General features: G+C 46.0%; 2 protein-coding genes across 2 annotated transcripts in view; one reads left to right on the top strand and one right to left on the bottom strand.

The window, feature by feature from the left end:
* LOC142572893 (uncharacterized) overlaps positions 1-16,283 on the bottom strand; it is a 220,090-nt gene that overhangs the window by 83,348 nt on the left and 120,459 nt on the right. The window lies entirely within an intron of this gene.
* LOC142572891 (uncharacterized) overlaps positions 1-16,283 on the top strand; it is a 28,706-nt gene that overhangs the window by 3,824 nt on the left and 8,599 nt on the right. The gene's annotated exons all lie outside the window — the stretch shown is intronic.

Below are 16,283 nucleotides of genomic sequence, written 5' to 3'. Positions count from 1 at the left end.
AAGAAGCAGACCGAGTCACGTCTGGTGAAAACTAGACAGGATTGCCTGGTCGCTAGCCTACACCATACCATTCCGCGCCAATGCGATGCTACCCGAAATTATGCAGACAAGACACACGACCCTCAGATAGCACACTCGAAAATACAATGCACAGCTGAGAGAATTATAAAGTTTGTTCCTTAGACCAATGTCGCCGGGAAAGCAGCAGTGCGAAATGAGGGTTCACGATTAGACATTAATATGTTTTGTAACGCTAATCAGTTCCACAGGCAGCGCCGTCCTGACAACATGTACATGACCATTACATGGCGATCGCTAAGTACGTCATGAGGATCTATATTATCTTTGATTCATTTTCCGGCTTTGGCGTCGGTGCCTCAATGAGTAGACGCAGCTTGAAGTTTCTCAGAGATCTGGGGCGCGAGGAGGGAAAGCATTAAATACATTTCGCGAGCAAAATACTTCTCGCCGGGTGGTCCGACAAGAACGTTTTCGTTATCTCATGGATTGCGTGTTGGGCGTCATCTATTGATTGCGTGTTCGCCAAAGTGTTCAGGTGATTAACATGTATCGGTTTTTATTCAATCCTTTTTCTTAAAGGCTCATCTCATGATGTTCTCTTCCGCACTCACCAAACGTCGCATCAGTTTGCACATAATCGCTGTTTGTACGAGACATACCATGTGTTCGCATTTCAGAGGATGATGCAAACAATTAATGAAACCGCTGTAGCGCAACCCAATCTAACAGAAAGAGACCAATACTGAACGCTCCGAGTTGTGTTCTCTGTGTTCGTTTTTAGTAGTGCTACGATGGCTTCATCAAGTATCAACCAACTATCCCAAGAATAAGTTATCCTTAATGTAAGTAATTACAAAGGCTAGAAATATTATATAATTGCATCTCTCATGCCTCTCTTTGTAAAGCGTTTATTTGAAATGATTGTGCAGAAAAGAATGCTCAACTTAAATTGTAAACAGCCTGCAGGATCTGTGGTTATATTTTTGCATTTTCAGCGTATATCAAGATTCTGGACAAAACATCTCAACAGGGAAAAGTTACACTGCTTCTGCGCTAGAATCGACGCATATGATGGGAAGCGTTACCAGTGTGCGAGAGGTATAAATTCTTTATCAAGTATTCCGCATGCAGATGTGGCACTTATGAAGCTTCGCTTGGTGCCATGACGAATAGATTTCGCACGGTAGGCGCTTGCACGATCTATGTGATTTAGCTGGTAGACAGAACAAAGGTTGAAAAATAAATTTCACTACTACGCAAGAATTTATCGGCGTCTGCAAACCTCAGAAGCCATGTCGAGTTATCTGTCTTCTCACTTGCTCCTCTGATATCCGCCGCATTTGAAAATAATACTGAAGTTTCTCCTTTTGGCCCATCTGATATATAGGCACTCCCTTGCTAATGATCCAGTCTGGGAATGCAGCATTTTTCGACAACACTGCTTCCAAGCCATGGCTATAAATATCTAATGAATATTTATGAGCAATAAGAGTTTGTGCACGCAAAAAGGCAAGAGCAAGGACACTGGCAACCAACCACAGTACCCGTTCAGTGTCTCTATATTCGCATATTTTACTATAACTTTTACAACATTGCATCCTGCCTTCTTGTGAAGAATTTTCGTTTTATTCTGGTATACTCACGTCAATATCATGAAATGACCGCACTGTAACATACTTCACACATTGTGATTAAGCTTGCGTAGATAAAGTCGTACGCTAAAATCTAGAGAACTAAATACTGCACCAGGACAAAAATTAAATTACGGGGTTTTACGTGCCAAAACCACTTTCTGATTATGGGGCACGCCGCATTCGAGGACTCCGGAAATTTTGACCACCTGGGGTTCTTTAACGTGCACCTAAATCTAAGTACACGGGTGTTTTCGCATTTCGCCGGCATCGAAATGCGGCCGCCGTGGCCGGGATTGGATCCCGCGACTTCGTGTTCAGCAGCCCAACACCATTGCCATTGAGCAACCAGGGTGGCTCAATGCACCATGGAGGAAGCTTCCCCTTCATAAACAATGCCTTGACCTTTCGTTTATACTGTGTGGCGAGAATTATGTTATCCATGATCAGTTCAAGTGCTTAATTCTTGTACGTCCGTTTTGCTGAAACACGCTGTAAAATAAGCTCTCAAAGCATCTCACAGCCAAGTACTCTGAATTGAAGCATACCTATGAATACTTGTCAAGCTAGCTAAAGGGTACGGGCTGAGAAGCCGCGGAATGCGATAAAGAGCCTGACAGAAATTCGGAAAGCTTTCCGGGAACTTTCAAGCATCAGGGAGCAGAGGAGCAATCTGCTCCCTTCGCTCTCTCGTAGTCTCGTACCTCTTGCTAATTACACACACACACACACACACACACACACACACACACACACACACACACACACACACACGCGCGCGCGTGCGCGCGCGCGCACGCACACACGCACGCACACGCACACACACACACACACACACACACACTAATAGCACCTAAATTCCTGATTATTCTCTCTGAAGACGTACCACTAAGCTTCATGAGAGTTACTTTCTGTATATGTGCGGAGTGTCTATAAGCAGCATGCGTAACAATGGAGAGTGGGCGCATGAGTATGCAAAAAAAAAACGAACGAAATATGAGCTATACTAAGATGATGGCTACACTCGACCCGTTGCTCAACACTGTTTCAAATGTACGTACGTTCAAATACGCAAAGTCTCCATATAAATTCATAAGGACCATGTAAATATATATGGTTGCATGGTGCGGCTCTCTCTGAATGCTTGCTATCCTAAAATTTTGAGTATTCTCTGTTAGGAATAGTTGTGACCTACCGCCAACAATAGCGTCACCCTAAATGTAAGCGAGACAGAACGGATAGATATAATTATTTAGGTTTCCGCTATTCATTACATTCGACAAGTTCCAAATGACAAAGCCGCTTTTTTTTGGGGGGGGGAGGTCCACACTTCAACTTGACGACCAGAACTCACGACATCGCCAACTTATTTGGTGACGGCCATGACTGTCACTACGTCTTTAACTGCCCGTTCTTCCATGAGTGCTCGGACGCGGCACCGTCGAGGCCGTCTTCCGAGACATTCAAAATCTGAAGATAAGAGATGACATCGCCGAAGTTGTCCTTTGTGTCTGTCAGCGTTCCCTCGCCCTGGAGAAGCTGTCCTAGAACTTTGAGGGTTCTTCCAGCGCTGCCAAGTGCTTCATGATCTGTGCGGAAGAGGACGCAGCAGTAAATCAGCACTTTCCAAGTGCCGACACCATTATCAGATCGCGAAACTGCAGAGTTGCTAAATATATTTTTGTTTCGTATTATGCGTACGAAGAGAACGGGACGTAGTGATGAGCGGATATAACATTTAGGATAGCGTAAGAAACACTGAGCCACTAATGTATTACTTGAGTAGTGCAGCTACTGTTTTCACATTATAGGTCCAATTCTCATTAGTACTCTATTAGGAAGTAGATTTATTTTTTTAATATTTTAAGGGCCAATAGGGCGTTGCAGAAGGGAGTGAGAACAATAAATAGGATATAAATAAAACGAATGCAAATTTTAGGCAACATATTCAAGCTCAATTTTAAAGTAGCTGGAGTCTATAATAGATACAGTGGAGATGGGCGAGTGGCTCCAATCATAGCAAGATTGAGGGATGAAAGAATGAAAGTGTTGATTAGTGTGAGAAGGAACAAACACTTTACAACGATGGTCAATACGAGGGGATATGAATGAAGGATGGGAAACTAATTCCTGCTTAAGAAGACCGTTACGGTAGTAACTCTTATGAAAAAAGCTGTTTCCATGGATTAAACACTCGAAAGCCGGGAGTAGTTGGAAAAAAGGAAGCGTACGCTACGACTCTGCACAGCTTCAAGGTGACTAACAAGACTCTCAGTAAATGGAACCCACACAGCTGATGCATATTCTAGTTTGAAACGAACGAAAGCTTTATAAAGAAGGAGATTAAGAGAGGTAGGGGCAACTGAAAAATTACGGCGCTGGTACCCAAGCATGCGGTTAGCATTATTGACAATTTAATTAATCTGTCGTGGCCGAGACAGGTTAGAATTAATGTGGACCCTTAAGTATTTGTAAGTAACAACTAACTCACAAGCGTTAGTTGAAAATTTAGGAGAAATGTTCATTAGTTTGAACTTCGTGGCGTTGAGTTTCATTTTCCATGTGTTACAGAAATCAGAAATATAAAATTTTTATCCGCCATGGGTGCTAGTGACCATGTCATACTCCATAAAGAACTGCGAGAGGTGTTGAAAAGTGTTAGCTACAGGGAGATGAAGGAGTTACGTTCACGGTACACTTCTTTCATTTCGTTGTAGCTGAAGAAAGGGACACTAATCATTAAACTAAACAAACCGGGGACACTAGACGAAAAAAGCAGTGCCAGCCTCATTAAAAAATATTTACGGCACTAAAGTCGCACTGATCCTCACATCTATTTCTGTAAAGATAATGAGTAGGAAACTGTACTAAACCAGCATAATAGCCTGCTTCACAATTCATCAGTCTGTTACTAAAACGTTTGATAAAATGTACCGCAGCACACTGCCTTTCAGATAACATAAATATTTTCACAGTGTCGAACACCGCATAATGTGGCCATTATTTTTATGTCTTTCTTATTTGTTGTTGAGCCTGAAGGATAACTGTCGCTTACCTTCTTCGATATCATTGTGCTGTGTACTGATTATTTCTAAGTGTCTGAAGAAATGTGCCAAGCCTTCTTAGCATTTCGCTCCCTTCTTACTGAAAACGCGATAGCAGTATACCAGCATATTTGTGTGGTAGTTCCTCTAGTGACATATAACTAAAGCCCAATATTTCTATAATCCTGATGTAGAAAACTTATTTTAGTGCGCAGATCTTAGGCGCCCACTCCTGCGGCGAGCGTCGGCGTCCTACCTCGTAACCTTGCGAACGAGCTCAGTGGAAGTTGAGAGTGAACGCGGAGCGCAGCGGCGGATGAAAATATTGACGACAGCGAAGGGAGCCCGCGGAGGAGGGTATGGGGAAAGCGCGCGAAGGAAAGCGTAGTTCCGCGCACGAGGGGCTTTGTGGTTACGACGGCTACGAGATGGCACCACAGTGGCACGCGTGGTCTGTATGGAAACAAAGTACTGCATCAGTGAAGGTTTGTCTGCGACGGCTGCTGTGAATCGCTCCTAAGCGTCGCCCACGCGCTTCCTTTCGCGATCTCCCGAACAGCGAGGCACTCTCGCTCCACTTAGGTCAGTCTGCTACGTGTCGCGTTTGACTGATTATCCGTGCCTGCAAATATATCACAAAATCAAAACACTTATACAGCTGCGTTCAAATTTCCCATTAGGGTGTATCGTATTCGTCGGTAAATGTTGTATTACACTTGAACTCGCTCAGAAAATGTGTTACTGTGATATAAAACAGCAATCTAGACAATATATTGGGTAACAAGCTCAGATCTTTTTGCTAATTTCTCATTCATATACACTGTTACATTTGGTGTATGCCTGTTGCTTTTTCGGAATATATATGACGCAGTGTACCAGTTTCATTGTGGGGAAGCAGACAATCCTGTGAGCTCTCCGTACATGCGTTTACCTAAAGAACGATCAAATTATTCATACCTGCATAAGTAGGATTTTGGCTTTGATCAATTGTTCAGACAAAATATAAACAATTGAGTGATTACTGAGTACTTACAGATTTATTCCCACAAAACTAGTGATGGTAACGTGGAAGAGGACTGAAATGAATAATAAGAAAAGACACACTTAAGGAACCAGTACACCTGATAGAGTTGAAAGATGCCCAAAGGGAAAGAAATACTAAAAACATGAAAATAGCAGGTGCATTCATAATTGGAAAAAAAAAGATTCAGTTACCATCGCGATACATTAGAGTTAAGTAGAATGATAGTTCGATTGCGGTAATGTAGCTTTCAGCACGTAACCGGCTTTGTCATAAAATTATTTATTATTATTAGTTTGTGATACTGGATACTCTATCGTTCCACTTCGAGTGACTGACCTTTTTCCGGTATACAGTAAAACACCTTTATACGGAACGAAGTGCTCGGAACCTCCCAAATTATTCGTTATACAAGTCACTTTGCTGTGATAGTGGCGCACGGTACCCATCACGTGCGAGCGGGCAAAGCCCGTTCAACATAATAAAATATTTAGGTAATGCGAGGTTGACTGAGTAAAGACTGAGTAAAACAGGTCGCTGATTCTTTCGTGCAGAGTTTGTCCTAAAGAAATTGCAACAGCAACCAACCTTATTGAACCGAGATCCAGAACATGCTCCACGGCGAAACGCAGGGGCTGCGAAGTGTGAAGCCACAGATTGTCGAATGCGGCTACCTGTCAAAATCATTGATTAGTTTGCAAGATCTTCGTCATTGTTGCGTTGGTTGATATTGACGTCCTTACCGCCTTAGCTGGCTGTAAATACGCCGTCATAGATGGCTCACAATCCCACCATCAAGTCGAAATCACTTTTTTCGTCTTGGTCCCTTATCATGCCAGCTGATACGCTAAAACAAGCAGCGCTCGAGCTGAGATTCGTGGAGCAGCAGACACCCCTGTCATCGACACACCCTTCAATTGCGTCGGTATAGCTCTGCCGTTAGGGCTGGCGCAGTGCGCACCCGGGTGACGTCTGCGAAGGGCAGTGGGGGCACTCCTATGCCGCATTCGTTGTAAAACCACGAATTAGTCGCGAAACCACGAACCACGAAAACCACGAATCAGGCACGAAACAAATTTTATGTAGATGTCGCCGTTGTAGAATTCTTCACAATAGACAATAAATATAACGATTCGGCAGTGAGTGGATGAGTCGTTCGTTTTTTCGCTGTAGAGGCGTTCGTTATAGAGATGTTCGACTGTTTATACACACAATGCGAGAATGCTTTGTGCGGGACGTACTTTTCGCTGTACTCCTTAATTTTCGGATTTTCTACACCAAAATCTACTACGATTACGCTCAAGGTTTCAAATTTTAGCTGATCGTATTTGGTACTTGCAAACGATACTAACGCGTGCCAAGATCTGCTGCAGCTTCGTTTAGGTGTTTTCCAAGGTGGCTGCGTATTGAAGAGACTACGCATATTCATGTCAGGCTCATTGAAATGCAAACGGTGGGCTACGCGAGAAGTGCCGGTTTACATTGACCAAAGAGTGGCCCCTAGCACAACGAAAGACACCAGAGTCTAACACATGACTTACTGCTCATGCAAAATGCAAAAAAATGGACTAAAAACATTTGACTGGAAGAAATATGGTAAACATTACCTAATCGTTGCACCCTGCAGTTAATTCACGCTGGACGTCGTTGTTGTATAGCGCAAAGCAACATTCTCGATGGGAGCGATGTGCAAAAACCCATGTGCTTAGATTAAGGTGCATGTTAAATAACCTGAGCTGATCAAAGGAAGACGAGGAGGCGTGCGGACGTGTCTTGCGTGCGCTCCCAGGTTTTTCGATGTTCCTGGCGGATTTACGCTTGTGTTGAAGCCAACTTCGATTGGAATCATCAGCGGAAGTCACCAGGATCGCCTGGATACAGAAATTGCGGCAAGTGGACCCAATTTTCGGCTATTTTTTGACTTTGACGCGTCGTCCCGGCGGCTGCGTTCGACCTAGCGTCGACTCCGACCACTGCCCGCCGGCCAAGTCTCGGTGCGCCTCGCCGCCGACCCCTGGGGCTTAGCACGGTTGGATATTTTCGGCGAAAAGGGAGGTTGTTGTTCAAGGGGAGGATAATTCTGCTGGAGAATTTTCCGAAAAGGTCGGTTGGTTCACGGTCAACACAAACCAGCAACGCGGCCGCCAAGATGGCGGCCGCGAAGGAGGTAGCCAAGGTATCGGCTCGGATCGAGGAAGGAGACAAGATGGCGGCCACGTACGTGAGCACCAAATCAGTCGAGATGGCGGGGACGAAATTGGCGTTGCGCTCCGTGGCGTCACAGCAACCAAGCCTACCTACTGGCCTGCATAAGGTGATAATCCGACCGAATGAAGGATTGAAAGCTCTATCTTTGGGTGGAGACGTGAATATATATGAGATTGTTCGAGCCGCTGCGAGCGTGAATTTGAAGGAGGCTAAGGAAGACATTATTCAACTTAGCACCAAGCAAAACAGCATTTTCGTGGGCACCATGAGTGAAGAAAGAATGCATCGGTACCTGAAGATAAAAATACTTCAGGTTGATCAGTTAAAATACGAAGTAAACGCCTACCTGTCAGCCCTCGAGGGTAGTGACAAAGGAGTTATTAATGGGATCCCGGTGGAACACACGGAAGCACAGATTCTGGACAACCTGGATTGTTCGAGGAACCCCAAAATCAGAGGGGTCAGAAGAATGGGGAAGACATCGCCCTCAGTTCTGATACTCTTCGTCAATGAGAATGTGCGGTTTTGGATTTATTATGGAGGCGGGCTCCTCAAGTGCTTCCTCTACAAAAAGAAGTTTGAGGTGTGCAACGCATGCGGACATCTTGGGCACCGCTCTGATGTGTCTCCGCACCCGGACGACGTCAAGTGCCGCGGCTTCGGTGCGATGAAGCCACCGGATGGACACGTGTGCGATCCCAAATGTGCTCTTTGTGGAAAGGGACATGAACTGGGAAACAAGAAGTGTCGCGAGATTCAGCGAATTCCGTACATCGTCAGGAAACGCCAGTGGGAGCGGAAGATCCAAGAAGAGGAGGCGAAGAAAACACCCCCATCTGGGCGGAAAAGCCGCTCAAGAAGCCGGGAGGGCTTCCGGAGCCTCTCCGACTGCTTCCCTCGACTCGATCACCCGGGTCGTTCCAGCTCCAGGGGCTGCTCCAGCTCCAGGGATCGTTCCGGCTCCGGGGTCTACTCCGGCTCCAGGGCAAGACCGTCAAGGCCGAGGAATGAAGCCAACAAGCGAAGGGAGGTGAGCTGGGTAGATAAGGTCTCCCCAAAAAATACGGAGTCCGAGGAACTCGCCAAAATGAGAATCACAGTAGAGAAACTCATTAAAAGAGTAGATGACCCCGAAAAGGAAAAGGCTATGCTAAAAAGGGAGAAGAAAGTAGCTAACGCAGTGAAAACAGCTAACACGATTAGAACCCACCCAACCGTTGAAAACACTGAGGCGATGCAGGTAGATGACACCCGCTCCCCACCTCTGAAAAGGAAACCAGGCGCGAACGCACCGCAAGAGCCCACAATGGCAGATCTATGCATGAAAATTGACGACTTCCAGGCGAGCTGAGAGGCAAAGTTCGCATCAGTCATCCAAGCCATCCAGGCGCTATCGGAAGAAAGCCAGAAACACAGGGCCGCGTTGGTGAGCATTATTAACTGGCAGAGGAAAACAGAGCAGAAGGTACGTGGTGGTTCTCAGACGGCTGCGACCGTAACACCACTGGGTGATAATACACAATTTAATCGTGGCCAGTCACAATAAACACGATTTGGCAGTGGGATTGCCGCGGGTACCGTCGCAAAATGGTGGTCCTACAGCAGCTCCTTCTTGGCAAAGACAATCCGGATGTAATCGCTTTACAAGAAACTGCGGGGATGGCAAGATTATCGGGCTACATATCATTTAGTACAGATGATGGAAGATACGGGGTAACTACCCTGGTCAGGAGAAACTTGGCAGTCGTTAAGAATGACACGGAGGTTCTCAACGTAGACCACGTCCTTGTTGAACTCATTCCACCAAAAAAGAAAGAAGGCAGCCTCTTTGTTCTCAGTATCTTTAGCAGCCCGAAACAAAAAGGCCCGATTTGGACCTCTTCAAAAAACTCTGCGTATTGCCACAGGCAAGCTTTGGTAGTGGTAGGAGACTTTAACGCCCAAAACGCTGCCTGGGGGTACAGAAAAGAAGGAGTTAGGGGAAGGGAACTCTGGCTGGATGCACAGCAAGAGGGGCTCACCTTAATGACCGACCCCCAAACCCCCACTAGAACTGGGAATAGCGTCAGCGTAGACAGCTCACCCGACCTCACATTCGTCAAAAACGTGCGAGGTGCAACCTGGGTTAATACCCAGGAAAACCTAGGTAGCGATCACTTTATTCTCGAAACAGTGGTGAGCTCAGGCCCTGTCTGGAGAAAAGGCAGAAACCGGCTAATTGTTGAATGGGACGCCTTTCGCGAAATAAGAAGCGAGAGAGCAGTGAGTGAGATAAGGGATATTGATGAATGGGCTAAGAAACTGGGCAAGGATGTTAACAACGCAACCAAGGAGATAACGGAGGACTCTGCACTGGAGATACTGGACAGCCACCTCCTCCATATGTGGGAAGCTGAGCTCAGTGTGGAAAAAGGGCTCAGGAGGCAAAGGTAAAACCGTAATCTCAGGAGACGGATCGCTAGGCTCAATAAAAATATAGAAGACTATGCGCTCAAACTAACCAGGCAGAACTGGGAGTCCACCTGCGATAGGATGGACGGAAATATAGGCCTAGCTAGGACATGGAATCTACTCCGCTACCTGCTCGATCCACAGGGCTGCAAAACAGCGCAGTGACAGAACCTTCAAAAAATTCTTCACTTGTACGAAGGTACGGAGGTAGACTTAATGAAGGACATACAGGAGATACATAGGGGGCACTGGCAAGGAACCTATACCTAACTATGAAGGCGTAGGCAACTCCAGCCTAGACGAACCCATCAGCGAGGCGGAGGTCCGGGCCGAGATTGCCAAGCTCAAAACCAAATCAGCTTCCGGCCCGGATGGCGTTAGCAATAAAATGCTTCGCAATCTAGACGATAACTCTATAACTGCGTTAACTAACTTCATGCAGAAGTGCTGAGAAGAGGGTAAACTACCAAATTACTGAAAAACCGCAAAGGTGGTGTTGATCCCAAAATCGGGCAAGAAACTCCAGATAGAGAACTTAAGAACTATCTCTCTAACCTCTTGTGCAGGCAAGCTTTTGGAGCACGTTATTCAAACGCGTCTCATTAACTACATGGAGGATAATGACCTCTATCCGCATTCGATGGTGGGCTTTAGGCCCAGGCTCTCCACCCAGGACGCGATGCTGCCACTAAAACACCAAATTATCGATGCGGAAACGGGGGACGCAAAGGCAATCCTTGGGCTTCACTTAGCAAAGGCCTTTGATAATGTCACACATAAAGCCATTCTTGAGAACCTTCAGGACTTGGGAGTAGGCGAACGAACCTACAATTACATTAGGAATTTCTTGTCAGACCGAGAAGCAAAAATCCTGATTGGAGAATGCCAATCGGATTACATTAAATTAGGCAGCAAAGGGACCCCACAGGGCTCTGTGCTCTCGCCCTTTCTTTTCAATGTGGCCATGATCAAACTCCCTGAAAGATTGGAGGCTATTGAAGGACTACACCACAGCATGTACGCTGATGTCATCACGTTGTGGATAGGTAGGGGCAGCGATGCCCAAATAGAGGAATCCCTCCAAAAGGCTATCCAGGCAGTTGGAGGTTAGGTCGGACTTAGTTGACTTACACGTTCACCGCAAAAATCGGAACTGCTTCTATACCAGCCGAAACGCAGGGCCAGTAAGGAGGAACCGCAAATCTCCCGCACAGATGGGGGGATCCCCATTCCAAAAGCGGACAAAATCAGAGTCCTGGGACTTTTGATTCAGGCCAACAGCTTCAATGGCGAAACAATAAGGAAACTAGATGGCTGCGCACTGCAGACCATGAGGCTGATCCTCAGAATTGCCAACAGGCGGTCCGGGATGAGAGAAGCGAATCTAGTTAGGCTAGTCCAGGCCTTTGTTATAGGTAGAATAGATTATGTTGCTCCCTTCCTTAGTTTTAGGTCATTCGAGAAGAAGAAGATTGAGGGCATCATACGTAAAAGTATAAAACAGGCGCTGGGGCTTACCATCCGCACTGTAAATGAAAAACTTTTAGCTCTAGGCCTCCACAACACTCTTGAGGAGATTATTGAAGCAGGTAGGATCTCGCAGTATGAGAGACTTGCTGGAAGTCCTACGGTCAGAAAAATCCTGGCTAGGCTAGGTATAAACTATGAGGGGCAGGAAGGCGTCAAAGTCGACCTGCCGCGAAGCGTGCGGAACCGACTCATAATCCAACCACTACTTCAAAACATGCACCCAACCCATCACAAGGAACGCAGAGAGAAACGGGCCGAGGCTCTAGAGAAGCGTTTCAAAAACTCGAAGGACGTGTTCTACGTTGATGCGGCAGACTATGGCAATGGCCGCATGGCCCCAGCTGTAGCGAGCGCTGAAACTAGAGTGATAGTCAGTGGCACAGTTCCAACGGATTGCTCTCAGATTGGAGAAGAATCTGCCATAGCACTTGCAATTGCAAGTACTTCAGCCAAAATTATATTCAGCGACTCTCAGGTTGCGGTGATGAACTTTGCCAGAGGCAGAATTTCTCCCGAGGTGCACAGAACCCTGCAGACCTGCAGAGATAGCAGGAAAATTGAAATAATCTGGGTATCTCCGCACACCTCCCTCGCTGGGAACAAGGCGGCCCACGAATTAGCTCGAGGACTTACATTCCGAGCTGGTGGGCTAGCCGAAGGCTTCACGAAGCGGGACCTCTTAGTGTGTTACAGAGAGATCATACAACACTACAGACTAGGGCGGGTTAAATATCCTCCCACTGTTATATCCTCAAACAAGAGCCAGGCCTCCAATTGGCGTCGCCTGCAAACCAACTCGTTTCCAAGCCCGGTGTCGCGCAGCCTCTACTACCCGGGTCAGTACTCCAGCGAGTGTAAGCTATGTAGAGCCAGGTCTAAGCTTAATCACATTCTGTAGGAATGCCCACAGGCTCCCTCTGAGGGAAGAATACAGTCTTTATAACAATGGGAGAGCTTATTACCAAGCTCCGATCCGGAGATTCAACTGAGGACCGTCCGACTGACCGAAACCGCCGTTAGGGTCCAAGGACTCCTGGCCGTTGTCTACGTGGCAAGTCTTAAAGCTTTCCCTACTTCTGTTGGACAAATAAAGTTTTACAATCCAATCCGGAGTCCGCAATATGTAGTGCTTCATATTCATATCGTGGTTTTGGCACATAAAAATCCACGATTTTAAATTCTTAATGAGGCCAATAAGGCCTCCCGTGAGGTAGTATAAACAGAGCAAATATTCATTCAGAGGTCTCATGAGAAAGTGGGAACACTCAGTTCCCGCAAGAGCTGAGCATAAAGGTAACTCATCACGCAGTAGTCATTTCTTTTAATGTGAACTTGTGTACGCTCGTCTACCACACACGCCGGAATGTACACGTGTCGTTCTCGCGGAAAACACACAGATAAGGAAGCCATGAAAACCATGAAAAACGCTGCGTTTCTCGGTCATGAGCACTCCAAGATAACGAGCAGTTGTTTACGCAGCCAGCTCAGTTTTTGCGGAGTGGCGTGAGATTAGCATAACACTCAACGAACATGATTTTTTCTTTTCGCTTTCATTACCTCGTGCCCTTGAGTGACGCACAGTTAGCTGATCATAAGTTTACTTTATTTAGCCTTTCAAGGTGTATCGCATGCTTAAGTTCTTCGTAGATATTAGACATTTTGAAAAGAGAACGCCTTTTTTAATTGTTTCAAATATTCGCGTATTTGTCGCAAATGAAAAAAAAATTTATAATCCGGCGATTGGAGATACAAATAAACTTCTTCGAGGCGAAAGCATTTGTCTACTGGCGAGAGGTGTGATGAGAAGCAATTGCGTTGATAAAATGGATGCGTTCAACACATTGCAATGTGGCAGGGGGTATAGCCTACACCAACTAATATGGTAGGGGATAATAAAAAAAATTCTTATTGTAGTAAAAAGTGCGAAAACGCGCATAAAAAATAGACAGATAAGGTGGTGTGTGGGGTTTTTTTTCTTTACTTCTCGCACTATGTCAAGCAGCTTGAACAGACTCAGCCGAACATCTTATTCAAACGGCATTTCATGGTTTCATATTCTCCAGAGGTCGTGCTTCAACCGGCTCCCAGGCTCAGAAGCAGTACTACAACGTTTGTCAGCACAAGACACTCATCAGTAATGTTCGTACTGTTCATGTGATGTGTTGCGTTGTGGTGTACCTTCTTCTTTTTATTTCATTTTCTCTCTGTGGTGTTAACTCAACCAGAATATAGTATAAGGATATTATGTATACTAATAGTATTATTATTAAATTCAAGCATGCGCCCCCTACAAAACAGAAGTTTTCGCATCTTTAGAGGCCCTCGATTATCCCATGAAGCGGCGGCGTAGAGGTAGAGCATCCGCCTCGCATGCAAGGTGACCGTGGTTCGATTCCCCGTGCCGCGCAATTTTCCACCGGAAAAAACGCGTGTTGATAAAATTGCATAAAGAGGCCTGGAGTGCTACCTGATTCCGGTGACTATATATAGAACCGGTAACGCACAACCTCACCAGAGCAGGATTGGCCACCCTGGTGCAGTACTTGGCCACACCCTCCTATATGAATACAACAAACAAATCTTGGCCCCTCAGGCCCCAGCAGCTGCGAAGCAACTGATCACGGCGGCGGCCAGACCTGCGACGCAGCATTGGGTGCTAAGAGTCCTTGGTTCCGGAGAGGCCGCCATTGGAATCTGAACCTGGCAACGTTTAACGCTAGAACGTTATCTAGTGAGGCGAGTCTCACACTGCTATTGGAGGAATTGGGGGCAGTAAGTGGGATATGTGAGGGCTCAACGAAGTTAGGAGAACAAGCATATACAGTGCTAAAATGCGGGCACGTCCTGTGCTACCGGGGCTTACCTGAGAGACGAGAACTAGGAGTCGGATTCCTGATTAATAAAGATATAGCCGGTAACTTACAGGAATTCTATAGCATTAACGAGAGGATGGCAGGTCTTGTTTTGAAACTTAATAAGAGATACAAATTGACGGTCGTGCAGGTCTATGCCCCTACATCCAGCCATCATGACCAGGAAGTCGAAAGCTTGTTTGAGGAAGTGGAATCGGTGATGGGTAAAGTCAAAACAAGATACACTATACTGATGCGCGACTTCAATGCCAGGGTAGGCAAGAATCACGCTGCAGACAAGTCAGTGGGGGAATATGTCATAGGCTCTAGGAATAGCAGAGGAGAGCTATTAGTAGAGTTTGGAGAACATAATAATATGCGGATAATGAACACCTTCTTCCGCAAGCGGGATAACGAAAAGTGGATGTGGAGGAGCCGGAATGGCGAGACTAGAAATGAAATAGACTTTATACTGTGCGCTAACCCTGGCATCATACAAGATGTGAACGTGCTCGGCAAAGTGCGCTGCAGTGACCATAGGATGGTAAGAAATCAAATTAGCCTAGGCTTGAGGTGGGAACGCAAGAAACTGGTACATAAGTAGCCGATCAATGAGTTAGCGGTTAGAGGGAAAATAGAGGAATTTCGGATCAAGCTACAGAACAGGTATTCGGCCTTAACTCAGGAAGGGGACCTTAGTGTTGAAGACAGTCTCGGAAGATAACAGCAGTTAACGATAGGTAGTGAGGCACTGGAAGTGGTAAGGGAATACATCTACTTAGGACAAGTATTGACGGCAGATGCGGATCATGAGACTGAAATGATCAGAAAAATAAGAATGGGCTGGGTTGTGTTCTGCAGGCATTCTCAGATCATGAACAGCAGGTTGCCACTATCCCTCAAGAGAAAAGTGTATAACAGCTGTGCCTTACCAGTACTCACGTACGAGGCAGAAACCTGGAGGCTTACGGAAAGGGTTCTACTTAAATTGAGGACGACTCAACGAGCTATGGAAAGAAGAATGATAGCTGTAACGTTAAGAGATAAGAAAAGAGGAGATTGGGTGAGGGAACAAACGCGAGTTAATGACATCTTAGTTGAAATCAAGAAAAAGAAATGGGCATGGGCCGGACATGTAATGAGGAGGGAAGATAACCGATGCTCATTAAGGGTTACGGACGGGATTCCAAGGGAAGGGAAGCGTAGCAGTAGATGGCGGAAAGTTACGTGGGCGGATTAGATTAAGAAGTTTGCAGGGAGAACATGGCCACAATTAGTACATGACCGGGGTAGTTGGAGCAGTATGGGAGAGGCCTTTTCCCTGCAGTGGTCGTAACCAGGCTGGTGATGATGAGTATTATTATTATGATGATGATCCCATTGCGCCTACCGTGGTGGCGTAGTGACATTAGCATAGCATGCCAAACCTGTGACAACTTGTCATTTCGGTTATGCTAGGTAGTGAAGTAGGACACGTTGTCAGCTAACAGAAAGACTGCCGGAAACTCATTCTGCTGCAGTAAAT

The sequence above is a fragment of the Dermacentor variabilis genome, chromosome 2 (genome assembly GCF_050947875.1).
Source record: "Dermacentor variabilis isolate Ectoservices chromosome 2, ASM5094787v1, whole genome shotgun sequence".
Lineage (NCBI taxonomy): Eukaryota > Metazoa > Arthropoda > Arachnida > Ixodida > Ixodidae > Dermacentor > Dermacentor variabilis.
The sequence above is the reverse complement of the archived record's forward strand: the minus strand, read 5'-3'. Positions and strand labels throughout refer to the sequence as shown.